Raw genomic sequence first — 15962 nt, 5'->3', positions numbered from 1 at the left:
GTATTCATTTTTCCAAAACCTTTCATGGTGATATTTTTCATACTCTGTACTTATGGAGTAGAAAAGGAGAGGCCATTCAGAGTAACAAAGTCAGTCATCCTTAACATCACTGAGCCTCTACAGTGTAAGTTGTAGTTCAACACATGCCACAGAAATATACACAGAAGGTATGGAGCATATGTTTAAGAGCCAATGCCATGGGTGAGAACCTGCAAGAACACAAGGTCTTATTCTCATTACAGATGCATCCTAAGGAATGTAGAATGCCTGGGACAATAAATCTAACTCTAGTGTTCAGCAAACAAACCTGTACTGTCTGATGTTATTTCATTTGCTTTGTGTTATATTTAGACCTTAAGGTCTTAAAGTAGTCTGTGGATGTGTAAGAGGGCTCCAAGTAGAACTAGGTAAGCCTCACTCTTGTTTTATATTTTTCATTCATGTAACAAGAATGCTCATGTAAATCACACTCTGATTCACATCATTACATGTTCTAAAGCCAGTTAATGCAAGTGGCAAAAATATCAATTAATAGCAGTTGAATATTAACTCAATACCATTTACATTTCACATGATATATTTAAAACCCCATGCACAAGAAACCAAGAGATTTTAAATTATTTAACTTCCTCCATATTTTCCCATATGATTTATGTTTCATGTGCATTGTATTTGACTACTTCTATCAATAGAAAAATTGGAAGGAAAGGATTTTTCTCTTCAGAATCATGAAACAATTTTGATTTGGACATTAACTGAGAAGTAAATAGAGAATAACTTCAGTTCCCTCAAATCCTTTATTAAACAACATTCTAAGAAAAAATCTCTTTTCCTGTTGTTTTCTGAGTACTATGCTTAAGAAAACAAATAAACGCCCTGACATTTGAGTGACAGGAAATATGTTTTGTTTCCTTTTTTATTCCAGCTTCATTATGTTCCATGGAGATGAATTCTTGAAGTGACAGGTTGTGTTCAATTCGGTTCAGCTGCTCATTGACTTGTGCAACATATCAAACTCTTTCTGAAATGAAGAGACAAAAAAATACCGAAAACCCCCCAGAGTGATACCTCGATACAGTTCATCATAGACAAATTTGCATGTTAGTCAAGGACTCTTGGCATTTGAGCATAAGGCATTTTTTGAAGTCTACTGCAAGAAGCCTAAAATTGTTATTATTTGGGTTTGTATGCTTTTCTTGCTAATCTACCACTTATTTGTGATAATCATAATTTAAATTTTCCCCAAACTGTCATCCTATATTGCATTAAGAATTATCTCCTCTTCTTCCTGAGTACTTGACACAGAGAGGACTGATAGGGAATTTACATGGGTAATTGCTAGAAGGTTCTAAACCCTGATCTCAATCTATCTTAGAGCTTGTCAGCTCAAAGTTAGCACATACTAGATGATCTCTTATTAGTTAACTATTTTTGATGGGACTTCAAAAAATCCTTTCTTTATATTCTAAAAGTTTTAAAGAGAGTGACATTTTGAAGGCAATCACTTACTTTTCTAGTATGATTATTGCCAGTGTCAATAAGCACTTATATATATATATTTTATTGTAATTAATAAAAGGGTTACATGATATTTGCCAGATAGAGGGTGCATTAATTCACATACATTGATACCCTTTCACATGTCTTGGTACCCATTACCCTCCCCCCACCCACCACCCACTCCCCGTATTGGTTTTCCCCCCTTCCCTATCAAGTTTCAGATAACCAAATACAAATAAATTCAATATATCAGATAACAAAGTTAGATACTGTAACAATATGTCAATAAGTACTTTTAAACCCTGTGTATTGGCAATAGAAACAGAAGTTCATCTACTGCAGATTTATTTCAGTTCTTTTTAAGTAACAATACACAATTTTTATAAGCTGTGGGTGATGTAATTATGAGCCTGATCTTTTTTGTATATATAATTATTCCTTTGTGCTTATTCTTTTTAAAACAAGTAATGCAAGACAAAATTTAGCTAAATTGTGTTTAATGACTGAAAGTTGAAATAAAAGTTAAATTTACTGCAAAATTGGGAGTGTTAACTACCCCCCCCTTTTTTAAATGTAGGACAAAGCTAGTTTAAGTTCATGAACATTTTCAAAATAGAAGAAAATAAGTCTAGCAAAACTCCATGGATTTCCATTTACCTTGACCCCTGCCCTATATTGAGGAAAACACTTTATCTCTTAGGATTATCGAAAGTATGAGCACATAGACAATGACGAACATATATTCTTCTGTTTGTAAGGTTTAAAATTACAACCATGAGTCAAAATAGTTATTTTGATAATATTAATGATATATAATCATATAAAGGATTGAGTAAAAGCCATCGTCTCAATATAGGAATTGTCTGTTTTCAATTTCTGAAAATAGTCACTATGTTTGTTTTTAAAGACTTCTGGTAAAACAGTACATCATTGAGGAAGAGAAAAAAATAAATTTGGACAAAATTGTCTTATTGATGTTTTTCTCATGATGAATCAAATATTGCCTTTTAGAAACTCATGTACAGGGATATGAGACATACAGGAAGAGACCACAGTGACATTCTTCAACTGATCCAAGCAAAGGTACCTGTACCTGTATCTGCTCTAGGGTGGTGGAGGATAAAGCACAAGGGAGTATGTCAATTCTTCAAATCCATTACATGGTGTCTTCCTGCCTTTGCAAATATCCCCAGAACTCCTTTATTTCTTTTATTTTTTTTCCTTTTGAAGGTCATAAGTCTATAAGATGAACAATATTTTTCAGCACAGATCACACTCAGAATACCACATGATTTATGTGATTGAGTGGTAGTATTTGAGTGTATGGGATTTAGATAAAGATTTTGTACTTAGGTTGATGGTTGCATAAGCTAAACTCTCAGGGATATTGGGATGAGATTTTATTTATTTTCTGTGTGGAAAAGGCATGAATTATTATGGGGCAGCAGGGCAAGTCTCAAAAGCAATCTCAGCCTGTCTAAAATAAATTCATAACCATCACCTCTTATCCCCATAAACTCACTAGTTTCCTCTGTGTACTATTTGCAGAAACAGTATAATGGCTTCCTCAGTGCTACAATGCAACAACAAGAAAAAAAGAAAGCCATCAATTACATCTCTCTTTTATTAGTCCTTTTGTTATATATTGTTTTTATTTCTTTACTTTTCTTTTTTTGCCAGTTCTGGGGATTGAACTCAAGGTCTGAGCACTGACCTTGGACTTTCTAGAGGCAAGAGCTCTACCACTTGAGCCACAACACTACTTCCAAATTTTTGTTTTCTATGTAGGTGGTACTGAGGAATGGAACCTGGATCATCATGAATGCTAGGCGAGCACTCTACCACTAGGCCAAATTCCCAGCCCCTGTATTGTTTTTAAGATGTTCATTTCCTTCAAAATGTTATAAGAATGTATTTACTTCTGTCTATGTTCATTTATCACTGGACTTGAGAAACTGTTACTGTTCTTTCTTCTGGTTAACTTGAATAGTCTTTTGATTGGCTTCTTCACATTGTCTCTGATATTGAAGCCACATTGATATTTAAACTTTAAGTATCATTAGTCTACATCTTCACGTCAGCATAGTCAAAGTATGAAAATGGCATAAAATGGGTCACTGCTCTGGAGACCACCCCTGGAGAGCAGATGTGATTGCTGAGATTCACATCCTCTACAGTAGGAAGCAATATCTAAAGGAACAAAATGGCCAAGAAGTATGACAGAGAAATAACCAAAAAGAGCTGTGTCAAATGAATGATTACTAATTGTTTTTACTTGATATTTAGGAATATGTATTTTTCTTTTCTTCTTCCCTTTTCTTTCCTTCCCTTCTTCAGTCATTTCTGTCAGGTGAATTATATTTTTTACATAAAATAATTGACCATTTCAGGTAGTCAACTAAACTTGCTATATTAGTCAAAATAAATGTATTACATATTAATCAGATGCCAAGTAATGAATATGATTCCATCTGATATGTTTGTTCTGCATTTTAGACCCCTAAGATAGTCAAATACCTTAATATGAGCTTGATCTTGAAATTCTCTTGGTTATATCCTACTGAAGAAATAATGATATAATTGTTTCATTGCATACTAAATAATAGTTGTTACAAGAGTAACACTGTCAAAATTACATGGATTATTTTACTGAATACTAGAATACCTTTTTAAATAATTCCTTTTAACATTTAGAAATGAAAAACAGTAATGCCAACACAATGCTATTTTGTCTTCCCCAAACTCCCTTCTGCATCAATATCTTAAGAAACTATTCTATGTACATGTTTATATATTTATGTATAAAAATTTCCCTGTATTTCTCAAAACTATGATATCATTTTATTTGTTTCTTTTCCTTAAGTCTTACAATACTTAAAGAATGTGTCTTGATTTTGTCTCAATTTACACTAAGCAACACTGCATGTACTGTTTTAATGAACAAGTTAAAACAAATAATACCATAGGCTTGAGAAGTACAGGGAAAATTTTATACGTAAATATATAATTATTGTTGATTGTTTGACTTGGTATTTAGGAATATATATTTTTCTTTTATTCTTGTTTCTTTCCTTCCATTCTTCAGTCAATTTAATGTAGATGTTGATTATTTTTCAGTTGCTTAATATTACATTAAAAAAGTGTTGCATCATTAGGAGACTTCAGGATGCAATAATATAAAATGATCTCAAGGCTAAAGGAAATGAATTGTAGAGCCATAAAAGAAACATAGACATGGAGGAAATAAACACATTGGCTCTAGTACTCTCTGATTCAACCATCTCATATTCTGGAAAAGGTAAAACTGGACAGGAAGAAAGGATCAATTGTTCCAAGGATCAACTGTTTCAGGGGGAAAAGAGATGAATAAGAAGAACACAGAAGATGTCTAGGATTGTGAAAATGCTTTGCATTTGACTATAATGGTGAACATTGATATTTATATATTTGTCCAAATCACAAAATATATAACACCACAAATGACTCCTATTATGTACAATTAACATTGGGTGATAATGATGTGTCAACAGAAATATACCAAGTGCAATGTAGTATGCTACTGCAGAAGGCTGTGCATATTCCAGCACAGGTATTATGGGAGGACTGTAAAGTTTTCTGTTTTCCTGTGAATCTAAAAGAGCAAAGTCTCTAACAAGTAAGGGCAAGGGAGAATTTAATCATTTGTTGACCATTTATTGAGATTAGAATTGCAGGTATGATGGTGTGCTTCTGTATTTCTATTTTAGTATGACATACATTCTTTTATCATGGTGTTGTAATATTGAAACTCGTCAATATTTCATTGATAGCATTGAGCTTATTAGAAAAGTATTTCTGCTTGAATTTATTTAAGCATCCAATACCTTTGGTGTTAGTATAATCTTCATGATCTATTTTATGAACTAAAGTTTGGCATTAGAATTAAATAAATGAATAAACAACACAAGATATTTAAGAACTAAAAGGGAATTTTTTTCTTTTAGGCATTAGATGTTACTTGAATTCAGATTTATAAAATGATCTTATTTAACACTAATAGTGACTATATTGAAGATAATAATGACTGAACATCAGTTAAATTTGAAATGGATCATGAGAAAAACATTACTGATGAATACTCAGTATTTAAGTTGGTACAATACATTTAAAAGCCAAGAATTTATCAATGGTGTTAAATTAAGCCTTTTAATTTTATAGTTAATCAGGTCCATTTTCTTTCTGAAAATTTCATAAATTCCCCATTACAAAAAACAGCAATCCTACTTTAAGAAACATGGAACCATATGCTTATATTTTATTATACTACCACATGCAAAATACCCATTGATATTCTCAGTATCAGTGTTACTCTGTATTTTGGATAAATAGCAGAAAATAATAATTTTGGACATCCTCTGCTAAAAAAATCGATTAGCATATTTTGTACTTTTCTCATAAGCTTGTGTTGAAATAGAGGCAGAATATCATTCTGAGGCAGGAGTGAAAATAACACCTGTCTTGATTTTCTGCTAGACATGATGTCTGCCCTTGCTTTTACTACTTCAACTCAAACAAATGCTGACTTCATATAATTTAAAGTTCTCAGAACTTTAAAACCTTATAATGGGTGAGACAAAATTTCAAAATAAAAGATAGCAATTTTCTGAACAAAAATAAATCTATGAGACTGAGGTATTTTACCATCCACATCATGAAGATTGTTGAATAAAAGCTTACCTTCAATAATAATACACTACTACAAGTGCCAGGTAGAAAAAGTAATTTCTTTTTTACATAAAATGTCCCAGGTAAGTATTGTCTAGGAGCGTCTACTTAAAGCATTTTAAATTTCTTTTTAAAAAGACAGGGATGAGTGAAATTTTTTAAATAAATAAATTAAGTACACATTCCATAGGGTTTGATTTCAGGAAATAACCAGATATTAAAGGCATATTGTTACAATATTTCACCTTGTTATTGGATATATTTTATATGTGCTTAATTGGTTATTTGAAATTAGATAGGGAAGGGGGGAAATCAAGATAAGTGGGAGAAGGGTGGGAGGGAAATCGGGACCATGTCATGAGAAAGGTTATCAATGTTTGTGAAGTTATGCACCTTCTATCTGGTGAATATAATGTAACCCTTCTGTTAATCACAATAATAAATTATTTTTTAAAAAGGCATTGTCTGAAAAGACTACATTCAGCTAAGGACTAAATCTAGGTCCTTAAGTGATCATGAAAACAAATTACCTGAAAACCAGAACAGAGTAGCTTTGGTAACATAATTTTATCTGAAGAGGTGTGATCATTTTTGTTCCTTTTTGAAATATGGTTTCTTTTAAAGTTAAGCTACACATAGATTAAGTGGAAAGATTAGCTTTGTTTAGGAAGTAAAGAGACCACTAATAATGCAATTCTGGAGAGCTTCATTCTGACTCATTGTGAATTTTGGACACTTGCCTAATGTGAGCTTGAGTGGCTAGTAGCTTTAAGACACTTACACCTATGACATTCTGAGCCTACTCTCAGCCTGTAAGTGCTGGGAATGGACTACCTACTTTATTTGCCCTTATTACTTGTGGAATAAAATATAGGTATAATTAACTCCAGTTTAATTATATTAAAGGTGACCTACAAAAATATCATAAATTTCAATTGCCGCAGCAATGTGCTTCAGCAGTTAAATATCTCTTCCAGCCAAGCAAAGATAACTCAGCAAATAAGCTGATAAATAGTGACCGTTCAAAGCACCTTCGAAAGTCCCCAAAGTCAAACTCTGCCATACTTTATTTTTGCCAATAACATCAAGGGATGTGTGTCAAGTCTTACAAAAATGAATGGATGGAAAGGTGGGAGAACTTTAGAATCTTCCAGTCATCTTCCTTTATTGACGAAAAGGTGACTGATGGTTAATGCATTCAGCACTTTCAGCCTTACAGTACAGTTATTCTTAGTCACCAGATTCTAGAAAAGGCAGTAAGAAAATACCTACTACAGTATAAATTTTAATTAAAAAATGCAACGTTTTTCCCCTTTATATTTTTAACTTTCCAAATTTTCCCTATTATTTTCTGTCAGTATTTTTGAAAAAATATAGAATTAGTAGGGAAAAGGGAGAAAAAGTGATCAAGTAAAATCAATTAGCTATCACATTCTCCCTAGATATGCAGACTGTTAAATTTTAGAATGACCAGTGTTCTATCAAATATTGCTATGAATGTCCTAAAGTAATGTGCCAGTGGAAGGGAAAATTTCTATGAAAGTGACAAAGTCATTTCTACATTATTGCATAACAGTAACTCTGATTGGCAACAGCATCTCTGGAATGTGTATGTGGAAACTATTCTAAAATCATCATTCAACTTGGTGATTATAGACACAACTCCTGTGCTCTGATAGCAGACACTTTACAAACAAAAACACTGAAAAATTAAAAGCACCCATGTTTCATAAAGCAACCCAAAGACAGATTTTACTATGTGTTAGCATCAAAATCTAAAGCAATCTGACCTATTTTGAGGTCTCTCCTTTTTTCCCCCTTGCTCTTTGATTTGTATTCTTCTTTGGTAGTTCAGATACTACCCATCTCCTCCCCCCGAACCATCTCAGTTCTTCTTGAAACATCTCCAGGTTATTAGCTGCTGCCTGGCTGTCTTGGCCCTGTCTCAGGTAAATCGCAACTTCAGGCTCTGATTCTCAGAGCTGCCATGGAGCCCAGTTGCCCTCATGAAAAGGCCCTGGGGACCAAATCTACACTTGCAATTCCTTGTTATTTGCTTTAGAGCTCACTTTTGAAACAACTATGTGTTTACTCTTTCCAAGAAGGTTTAAAACACATCAATAATTACACAGTCTGTGGGCTTTATATCTAGGTGACCAGAAGAAAATATGATGCCATTTCCCTGTGAATGCACCTTAGTTGCACTGAGATGAAACTCCTCCACACTCCATAGCCTCTATTCTAAGACACATTATTACCAACATGCCATTCAAAATTTAGTTAAAATATTTCTATACTGTTACATGATAGCGTAGGAGCTGAAATTGAATATTATTTATAATTCTCACAATGTTTACTGTTCTTGTTTAACTGATGTGCTGATTCCATTTCGTGTGAAAATGTTTACTGGTGGATCACTGAATAAATGAGTGAGTATCAATGAATGAAGAATCAAATTGACCTAATGACAGTCTGAAAATGGAAAATATAATATCCTTAATCTTTGTGTTCTCTCAAAAATCACATGTTTCAGATCCTAAGAAGCAATATGATCTCATTAGGTGGGTAGACTTTTTTTATAGCTAGTTAGATTGTGAAGATGGATACCCCATGCATGTATTGGTGTCTAAGAATTTAAAACATTAATATCAATTAATATTCATTGCTTTTGCTATGTGTGGACAGAACAAGAACTATAGGGTGTAATGGGAAAATTTTTATTAATATTAAATAAAGTCCAACTATATTATCTTCTAAATTCTTTTCCTATTGTAATGTTTAGAATTGATATACTCTAAATTATGTCTAATAAATCTACTTTATTTCATTTTCACATAATAAATACAAAATGATAGAGGTAAAAGAAGGAAAAACAAGAATAGATTCATAACTTGAAGATTTGATTCATAAAAAGTAATCATTATGTGAGATAAGACCATGTCTCACAATAGTACTTTATGGAAGAATGAACATTGTTCCTATAGGTTTTTAAGAATGTAGAATATTCTGTCCCACCCCAGAATACATGGGTATGCTATTTAATGATTATGTGTTCAAGTTCTTCCTTACCGAAGGCAGAAAAGCCATGTTTCTTTTGCATAGCACAATTTCCAAATGGATGAAGATTTGAAAGACAAGCAGCAAGTTTTCATCCTTTAGCCCAGTTATGTGGACAGTAGTAGATTTTTCTAGTCTTACTCTTTTACTAATTAAAAATAAAAAAACTTATTGTTTGATATAAATATTATCTGTCTGCCTACCAATTTATCTAGAGATAGAAATGAAAGAAAAAAATGGAATATAATGCACAGTCTCTCTACAAAGAGAAATATTTGCTATCAATATTCTGTGTATGGACATAACAGATATTATACATGTTGTTATACATTTGTAATATAATTATTGATGTAACCTAGATGTTCATATATTAATATAAATACCTAGGTAATATCTCTATTTCCCATGTGATCTGGGTTGCTCTACTTCCTACAGGAGAAATTATGTCAAACATGGTTTTCTTATCCTATGCACACCTAACATCTTTCTGAGTCTATACTTTATTCTCAAAGAAAACTGAAAAGAAGGAAAACTGTTTAAGTTACATAAGCCCTAAATTCTTGGTTTTCTCATAAATAAAAAAGGGAAAATAAGCCCGATGCAGTGGCTTATGCCTGTAATTCTAGCTCAGGAGGCTGAGATCTGAGGAACCTGTTTCAAAGTCAGCCCAGGCATGAAAGACCCTGATATTCTTATCTCCAGTTAATCACCAGAAAACCGGAAGTGGCATTGTGATTCCAGAGGTAGTTTTGAGCTGAAGAGCTCAGGTACAGCACCAAGGCCCCAGAGATCAAGTCCCACAACCCACACTAAAAAAAGGGATAATTCACATTTCACATTTTATATTCCATATGTAGCAATTATGAGTTATATTTTTAAATGTTACTATCCTGATTATTATAATTTCAAATAGTTCTTAAACTTCAGATGAAAATTTGTAATATGCAATATTGATCACTTCAATTATAAATAATGAACTAAATGAAACCAATCTATGAAAAATACATTTTTAAACCATAATCTTTATAAGAGAATGGTTTTGGAGCATGAATTCCAGTACCTACCATCACCATTGAATGTAATGATCTAATATATTAAACATAAAATAATTGTATAATTTATATTTTATGCAACTATAAATTTTCTTTATTAGATAATTTTTCTGTTTTAATAATTGTTATTTATTTCAATATCTTCCCACTTTTCTATGAGGTTTCAGTGTTTTCCACTTATTTCCATGTAAACAGAATAGATGTAAATGTAAGAGATTGTGTCTAAGAAATAATTTCCAATTTTGATTTTTAAACTGCTTGATGTGTAATCTAATCAGATAATGGAAATCAAAAGACTTAAATCATACCATCAGGATAATTATGAAAGTCTCACTAGCCATGCATTCTGAACTTTAAAGAAATAGCTATCTGTGAATTTTTGTGTGACATTTTTAACATGTTCTATTAGAGCTTGGCTTCTGACTATCAAATTGCAGAAAATTTCATCCAAAATGCTTATTATAGAAATTAAAATACACTGAATGTATAAGTAATAACATTCTTATACATTCAGTGTCTTCCAACATTTACTTTGAAATTTCAATTTATGAAAAGCTCAGCAGTGGTCTCTTTAAATTATGGGCTTTACAATAGAAGGATTGAATTCTGATAGTTTACCATTACAAGATCAGTCGGTCAGCTGATTGCTACAGATTATTTCCACAGAAGCTGTGGATTTCTATCAAGGCACCGTGGAATCGGAAATTTAAGGCATATTTGGTTGCACCCTTGTGTGATATAAATTACTGCCTTAATATTAAATTTCCATCTGTTGGAATATAAAAGCTGTATCAGAGTATGCATTGTGCCAACATGAGATAGGTACATTCTGTGACTTTAATTTTCACATCTATTCATTGAAACACTTCTGCCTTGTAATCAAAAGGTGTCTTTAATTTTCCTTTTATATTACATGACTCTGTCTCTGAATAAAGGTTTCATATAATAATTGCTTCTTATTTGGAAAGGGCCACATATTTATTTATTTATCAGAGCAGTCTCATGAGTTCAAGTTTCTCTCATTTCTAATCATTAACTTATAGGCATGGGTGAGATATATTCAAGATGTCAAATTTGGTTTTCTATCATATTTTAATGTCTTATTTGGCCTGGGAGCATAGAAAGAACATGATAACAACTGAAGGCAGTTGTGCTTTACTAGAAAATCTACCTGTTGCAAATAATCCATATTAGGAAAGATTATTTGATTTATTAGAGCTGCCATTTGTCTTTGAAGTAAAGACATACTTTTACTTTATTATATAACATTGTCACCTCATTCTATCTCATGATATAGAGTGGACAGCTAACCAAAATAGCATTAAGCCACAAGACATGATCTATGCAATTTTATGATAACTGAACATGATTTTTTCATTATTACAGTTAACTGAGAATTCTACAAAAAAAGATAAGATTTAGCTATATTTATACAAACAAGCCCCATGTACCATTATGAAGGAAATATTCCACATAGAAATGATTACTACAATTCAATGGATTTTTTGATTATTGGCAGTAATACAAATTATAAAGAAATGGTTTATATAGAAAATTCTAAATCTTTGCAGGCGCATAAATTCAACTCACTATTTCCCTAAGTAGGGAACATAAATGTACTGAATTCATTATAATTTCATGACATATTACAAGGTTACCCAGTTTAGATCCCAGTAGCACTCTCCTCTACTAGTTAATAGATATTATCCTTTTTTCATAAAGATAAGCAAACCAAAATTGTTACTTTAGCTGGGAATGGTAACAGGCACTTGTAATCTTGTAATCCCAGCATTTAGGAAACTGAGGCAGAGGATTGTAAACCTGGACTGTAAAGCAAGACCAAGTCTAAAAGAAATAAAAAAGAATGAAAGAAAAGGGAAAAATGTTGAGTCATGTCCCTACATTATTGATTTAAAAAAAAAAAACTGTGTTCCTTGTTATACTGTCAGGATAACAAGATATTTCAGCTAGATTGTTTCAAAATGTGCTGGAAATGTTTTCTTGGATATATATGAAGGCTAAATTGATCATTTGTTTCCATCATAATTTTTATTAGCATCAATTAGCTGTACATTGTTATGTCATGCATACAATGTATCTTGATCACTCACCATATCACCTTTCTTTACTCCCCTCTCCCTTCTTTTTTTTTTTTAAAAAAAACTTAGTTTATTTACTTGGGGATAGCGTGTGTGTGTGTGTGTGTGTGTGTGTGTGTGTGTGTGTGTGTGTGTGTGTTCTGCCAGGGTGCAGGGACTTGAGCTCAGGGCCTCATACTATTTCACATTTCACTCTACTATATATTCACCAACACCATTTCTGGGTATAGTCTGAAATTTACAAAAGTTGCAAACTTGTACAGTATCTGTAAGCTTTACACCCAGTTTTTCCTATATTGCCGGGGCATATTGGTCAGAACCAACAAACCAACATGGCTACACTGCTTTTAATGACATTTAAGACTCGCTTTAAATGATACCTCTCAGGTCCAGGTTCTAATCCAGGGTACTGTATTGCAGTTAATTTTCATGTCTCCATAGTTTCTTCTAAACTGTGTTAGTTTCTCAGTCTTTCCAAAGTTTCCATGGCCTCCACAGTTTTGTCGACGACTGCTCGAGTAGTTAATATTCACTTCCACATGGGTTTGAAGAACATTTTTCATGGGGAAGACTTTGACGATGAAATTTCAGGAAAAGCACCCAAGAATGCTCTTCTCATCATATGATATCAATGATCTTATATGACAGTGTTAACCATTACTTGTAGAGGAATGGTGTGTCACATTTCTCTATGAAAAAAAGTTAAGATTTTTCTTTTTACAAAATTGGACACTTTAAAGAGCTATAGTAAATGATACCAATGCTACAGGAAAGAGATTCTCTTACTGAGATAAAACTATGTCGAATTTTAAAGTCAATAAATCTGAGGTGTCTTGAGCAGATTTTTTTCTTTTTTTTTAGAATTTATTAATGTTGATTTTTACATCATATTTTAAATGACAAGTTTAACAAACAAGTGTTCAAGAAGGGAATCTCTATTTACAATCACTGGGGCTTAGTATTTAGAACTTAATCAAAATTAGGCTAAGGGTTTGTATGTTATAGAAACATATTAATTTAAGAAATAAAACATTATGTCTATAGAGTCATAGGTTTTTATGTCTATATAGTTATGTTTATATTTCCATTACCATATCCATAGCTTTGGGTATGCAGTTATTGAGTCCTCACTCTTGTACTCTTTGGATTTAATAGCCACATATTAAGGATACCATGCACCTTTTGTTCCTTAGGTCTTGACTTGTCTCACTCAACATGATTTGCTCTAGATTCATCCATTTCCCTGTGGATGCCATTATTTTATCTTGTCTGTTGGCTATGTAGAATTCTATTGTATATATACACCACATTTTCTGTATCCATTCATCTGCAGTAGGGCATCTGGATTGTTTCCATCACCTGGCTATTGTAAATAGTGCAGACATAAACACAGCTGAGCAGGTGTCCTTATAATATCTTGGGTCATGATGTTTAGGATAGATGCCCAGAAGAGGTATGTGGGATCGTAGGGAAGGTCTATTTTCAGTTCTTTAAGAAACCTCCACACTGCTTTCCAGAGTGGCTGAACTAGTCTACATTCCCACCAGCAGTGTAGTAGGGTTCTTTTTTCTCCCTGCCAGCAACTGTCATTGTCTGAGTTCAAAATCTTGGCCATTCTTGTTGGGGTAAGGTGGTATCTTAAGGGTTGTTTTTATTTGCAATCCCTTCATGATCATAGATGATGAACATTTTCTCATATGCTTTTCTGCCATTTTAATCTCTTCTTTTGATAATTCTCTCTTTAGTTCCCTTGCCCATTTAGTGAATTGTTTATTGGGTTTGGGGGGGGATTAGTTTCTTGAGTTCCCTGTAGATACTGGATATTAAGCATTTGTCAGATGTATTGTTGGTGAATATCTTTTTCCAGTTGGTTGGCTATCTCTCTACTTTGGCGACTATTTTTATCTTTACAGAAATTTTTATTTTTAGGTAGTCCCATTTATCAAGTCTCTCTCCAATCTGTTGTAACCCTGGGATTCTGTTCAGGAATCTTTTGCCTATGCCTATGAGTTCCAGTGTCTCTCCTACTTTATCATGTAGCAGTTTCACGGTTTCCGGTCTGACGTTGAGGTCTTTGATCCACTTTGAGTTAATGCTTGTGCATGGCGAAAGGCTAGGGTCAATTCTTAGTTTTCTGCATTTGGCTGCCCAGTTTGCCAACACCAATAATTGAATAGACTGTGTTTGTTCCACTGTATAGCTTTGACTCCTTTGTCAAATACAAGTTGCCTATAGGTATATGGTTCTATTTCTGGGACTTCTATTCTGTTCCACTGATCTTCTGGTCTGTTTTTGTGCCATTACCATGCAGTTTTTGTTATTATGGCTCTATAGTAGAGTTTGAAGTCTGGTATTGTAATACCACTAGCAATGCTCTTTTTGCCTAGAATTGTTTTGGCTATTCTAGGTCTTTTCTTGTTCCATATGAATCTTTAAGTTATATCTTCTATTTCTGTAAAGAATGTCTTTGGGATTTTGATGGGGATTGCATTGAATTTGTATATCAGTTTTGGCAGTATAGCCATTTTCACTATGTTGGTTCTCCCTAGCCATGACCATGGATGTCTTTCCATTTCCTAATGTCCTCTTTAATTTCTTTTGTTATGCTTTTATAGTTTTCATTGAATAATTCCTTTACATCTTTGGTTAAGTATATTCCTAAGTATTTTATGCTTTTGGGGGCTATTGCAAATGGGATCATTTTCTTGATTTGGCCTTCCCCTCCTCTTCTTAACCAATGACAACATGTTTCATTGTTCCAGTTTTACAGATGCACACACAGTATTTTGACAACATTCACACATTTTCACCCTTTCTTCCTCTCTCTCTCTCTCTCTCTCTCTCTCTCTCTCTCTCTCTCTCTCTCTCTCTCTCTCTCTCTCTCTCTCACCAATACCTTAAACAAAGTGTTACATCCCTATCACTCATTTTTTTATTAAAGAATTTATTAACATTGATTTTTACATCATATTTCAAATGTTTAACAAACAAGTGTTCAAGAAGGGAATCTCTATATTCAATCACTGGCACTTAGTTTTTAGAACATAATCAAAATTAGGCTAAGGGTTTGTATATCATAGATACATATTAACTTATGAAACAAAACATTACGTCTATAGAGTCATTGGTTTTTATGTCTATGTAGTTATGTTTATATTTCCAATACCATGTCCATAGCATTAGATATGCAAATATTGAGTCCTCGCTCTTGTGCTGTTTATGGATCTTACAGCCACATGTTAAGGATACCATGTGCCTTTTGTTCCTTTGGTCGTGACTTGTCTCATTCAACATGATTTGTTCTTGGCCTTGTGGTAGAGTGCTTGCCTATCACTCATTTTTATGTGTATGTTAGTCATTCAATGAAGTTTCACCTTGTAAAGTTATACATACGTAGATAGTACTTTAATCAGATTGACCTTCATTTTCAATGTCCACATTCTGTACACCATATTATTAAATGGCTCTTGATGGGTTTCATTTTATCATCATTCACAGAAAAATCTATGAGGGAGGGAAGGAAGGAGGGAGAGAGCAAGCAAGGGAGAAG

At 33.0% G+C, this 15962-nt stretch overlaps 1 long non-coding RNA gene across 3 annotated transcripts in view; it reads right to left on the bottom strand.

Moving 5' to 3' along the window:
• Positions 1 to 793: 793 nt before the first annotated feature.
• LOC150058941 (uncharacterized) overlaps positions 794 to 15962 on the bottom strand; it is a 32335-nt gene continuing 17166 nt past the window's right edge. Inside the window, exons 4-5 of one of the 3 annotated variants that reach the window (XR_016536569.1) lie at positions 12793 to 13101; positions 794 to 1021 (exon numbers count right to left, since the gene is read on the bottom strand). This is a non-coding gene — a long non-coding RNA (uncharacterized LOC150058941). Of the gene's footprint in view, positions 1022 to 10937; positions 11083 to 12699; positions 13102 to 15962 lie in introns of those variants that run through there. The other 2 variants (XR_016536570.1, XR_016536568.1) reach the window with 2 other exon arrangements.

Source organism: Megascapheus bottae, chromosome 9 (genome assembly GCF_031878675.1).
Source record: "Megascapheus bottae isolate mThoBot1 chromosome 9, mThoBot2.hap1, whole genome shotgun sequence".
Lineage (NCBI taxonomy): Eukaryota > Metazoa > Chordata > Mammalia > Rodentia > Geomyidae > Megascapheus > Megascapheus bottae.
Note: the sequence above shows the minus strand (reverse complement) of the source record. Positions and strands in the feature narration are given on the sequence as shown.